Here is a 3,862-nt window from a genome sequence, read left to right as displayed (position 1 = left end):
CCTGGGCGGCCGTGGGATGTTTGTAACTGGAAACAAGATCCGAGGCGTCTCAACCACAGAGACGGTGCAAATCGCAGCCCTCTGCGGAGGAACGGGAGAGGTGGGAGGAGCCTGCTGCCTGGATGAGTTCGTTTTTCAAACACCCTAGATGAAGGCATCCTGCGGGGACCTCCAATTTGTTCCTTTCTGAGGCCCCGTGGGAGCCTCTCCCAGCCGGGACGCTGGGGACCGCGCGCAAGGCCGCGGCGGAGTCCGGCCGCGGGAGCAGCTCCCGAGCCGCTGGGGCGGGCGGTGCAGACAGCCCGATAGCCCTCGACGGCGGGGTCCCAGGCAGAGCTGGGGAGGACGGTCACGCAGGCAGAAACCCACACCATGAAGAAAACCAGGCATTAGGATCAGAACAGCTCAGCAGCCGAGAAATGGGTCATGCAAATCATTTTTATGGAGACTGCGTTTTATGAGCTGTTACGTGGTAAGGAGAGTGCCCGGCGAGGCCTGGTGCTTTCAGAGAATTAAGTAAAAATGGTGTTGTCCACTAAAAAAGGGAGACCCGGAAGATCGCCCGGCTAAGCAACAAGTTTTTTGCTAGATTTTTTTTTCTTTATTTTTTTTTTGGGGGGGGTGCTAGTTTGAATTAATTTTTACTTCCAAGAATTAAAAACAAAAAGCTGAAAGGGATCGTAGACATTGTCTACCAACCCCTCATTTTACAGGCTGTAAATCTGGGATGGGAGAGGTTGACTGATGGACACTGTGGCGGGGAGGCTAGTTAATGGGGGGTCTAGGATGAAGAACGGGGTGTCCCGACTCAATGGGTCCCTGAATCCACACCTCCAGGAAGATTCTCCTAAGGATTCTTGGAAATGTGAAAATTCTGAATCCTTGCGGGGAAATTACCGGTCAGCTCTGTTAGAAGAAGCTGACTATTGGGACGCCTGGGTGGCTCAGTTGGTTAAGCAGCTGCCTTCGGCTCAGGTCATGATCCCAGCGTCCTGGGATCGAGTCCCGCATCGGGCTCCTTGCTCGGCAGGGAGCCTGCTTCTCCCTCTATCTCTGCCTGCCATTCTGTCTGCCTGTGCTCGCTCTCTCCCCCTCTCTCTCTCTGGCAAATAAATAAAATCTTAAAAAAGAAAAAAAGAAAAAGAAAAAAAAGAAGAAGCTGATTAGTTACATTGTAGCGTTTAAGTCCATTACACTGCCTCTCCTTACTGCTTGGTTGGTGTTGCCTGTCAGTTTTCATTTCACTAAAATTGAGGAGAGAGGAAAAAGGGAATAAAACTCAAGTCCAGGCATTATCGTTATTGAGCAAGGAGCTTGGAGGATTTGTGAATGAAGTTGGAACAACGCTCAGACGGTGTGTGGGGAACATATCTGAAAGTATTAACTCGTGGTTGGGATAAGTCCCATGAAATAGTCCAACTGGGAACTGAAAAACTCTTGACTAAAATAATCTGACCCAACAGACACCAATGAAATGTTCTTGAGAAAGGTTAATGGAAGTGTGCAGGATGAACTGTGAGAGGGGTTTCCTTCCAGTCCGTTCCCTTCCCCTTCCTTTCCCCTTCCCTCCCCGCCCCTTCTCTTTTTTCCCTCCCCTCCCCCACTCCCCTCGCCGCCCCTCCCCTTCTCCTCCCTTCCTTTTCCTTGCAATCTGTGAACAGAGATCTGCTAGGACACAAGTATGAATCAAGGAGGTGGAAGGCAGATGTGTTGTTCGGGCATGTCGGGAAGCATCCTGTAACTTCCAAAGTTGTGAAAATGTCCTTTTTCTAATTTTCCAAAATGCTCTTTTTCTAGAGCTTGCTTGTATTGCCTCAGGAGGGCTGATCGTCAGGAGTATTTGGACCTAACTGCGAAACACAGTCATCATTAAAAATTAAGTGATATAAATTACGATTACATTAGTTATATTAAAATCAAGGTCATAAATACAACTCATCAGTTCCTAATTATTTTACTACGATTTACTGTTGTTAGCTTTCCAGCTTGCACGTGTTTCCTGCGTCTGCACGGTGTGCTGCTGTGGATCTCTAACTCCGCTTCCAGTGACATCACAGCCAAAGTGGGAGTATGGACGCCATGAAAATCGATAACGGGCAACAATCAGGGCTTTCTCCTCCGACCCCCAGCCCTGGAGGTGGTTATTAAACATTTACCAGCATATCGCTGCCATTTCTCATATTCTGGAACACACAGGAATTGCTCTGCCCTGCTTACCTTTCTCTGATTTCTGCAGGCACCCTACGCCCGGCCATGGAATGTGTGTGTGTATCATTTCTCCTTCTCCCTTCATCCTGGAATGTTGTATTAAGGCTTGGTACTATCAACCCCCAATGATCATGCTGTGGTCTTAGATAATTCGTTTCCACTTTGAAGACTGCCACTGTGAAAACGCCTTTGATTTTCACCAAAACAGGGCCATCACTCACGCCCCCTCCCTTTTCTTTTCTTTTCTTTTTTTTAGGTAAACTCTGTGTACAAGGTGGGACTCGAACTCACCACTTTGAGTGAGATCAAGAGCCACAGGGTCCATGAACTGAGATAGCCAGGCGCCCCATCACTTGCCCATTTTAAGGTTTGACTACTATCCTTGGTTTTTCTTGTCAGTTTTGGATAATCTCGATAAAGTCAACTCTCTACTCCCCTACTGGATTTAAGCCTGGGCTTTGATCTGAGCTCTTTTTTCTCCGGGATGATGAGGATATTATAAGGACTCCCAGAGACCTCATTATTTATTTGACAGAGAGAGAGAGATCACAAGCAGGCAGACAGGCAAGCAGAGAGAGACAGGGAAGCAGGCTCCCCGCTGAGCAGAGAGCCTGATGTGGGGCTCGATCCCAGGACCCTGAGATCATGGCCTGAGGCTTTAACCCACTGAGCCACCCAGGCACCCTGAGACCTCATTAAATTGCAGATTCCCACTGGTAGGTTTGCAGCACAGCCAAAGACCACATTCCTAACCAGCTTCCAGTGGTACTGTCGGTAGAGCACCACACTTGGGGTAGGAAGAGTCTAGAACCCATCTGAATAGTAAATCATGACTTCAAAAGACAGAAAGGAAAGATGCGAGGAAGGAGAAAAAAAAGATTGAGGAGGAAAACGAGAGGCAAGAATGAACATGAAGTCCATACTTCATTTTACTGCTGTCTAAGAAGTACCTTTAGGCATAAAATTACAAGGAGCCCCAGAGTCACACCAGTTACTTATCCCTCCTCTCTGGTAGAGGATGGGTCTTTGTGAGTACTTGGGTCACGGCGAGGGAGGAAAGATAAGAGGGTTGCACTGACTAGAGCAATTCTTTTTTTTTTTTTTTTTTTTAATTTCTTGACTAGAACAATTCTATGCTGATCTTCATTCCCAAACCTGTCCCAAATGACTAATTGCCACAGGGATGGCTGACATCTTTCGTGCTTGCGAAAGATTAACTGGGAGAGGGGAGCTGATGTCTATGTTGGTATTTCTATTTTATTAGTCAATTATTGGCTTGAAGTGCGGATTGGAAATCTCGGCCCCCCTGGGGCAAAATCAGGGCCCACTGCCTGTCTTCATCTGACACATGAGCTAAGAAAGGCTTTTACATTTTTAAACGGTTGGAAAAAAAAATATTGAAAAAAAACTGAAAAACAAAGACCATTAATTAGTCATTTGGGACAATTAGACGAAGCTCCAATTTCAGTGTCCATAAATAAAGTTTTATTGGAACACAATCCGTCTCATTTTGTTTACATATTATCTAGGGTGGCTTTTGAGCTGTGGGGGCAGAGTTCAGTAGCTCTGACAGAGACCATATGGCCTGCAGAGCTGAGAACGTTTATTATCTTGCCTTTTACGGAAAGTGTTTGCTGATCTATGATTTAAAATG

Source organism: Mustela erminea, chromosome 4 (genome assembly GCF_009829155.1).
Source record: "Mustela erminea isolate mMusErm1 chromosome 4, mMusErm1.Pri, whole genome shotgun sequence".
Lineage (NCBI taxonomy): Eukaryota > Metazoa > Chordata > Mammalia > Carnivora > Mustelidae > Mustela > Mustela erminea.
The sequence above is the reverse complement of the archived record's forward strand: the minus strand, read 5'-3'. Positions refer to the sequence as shown.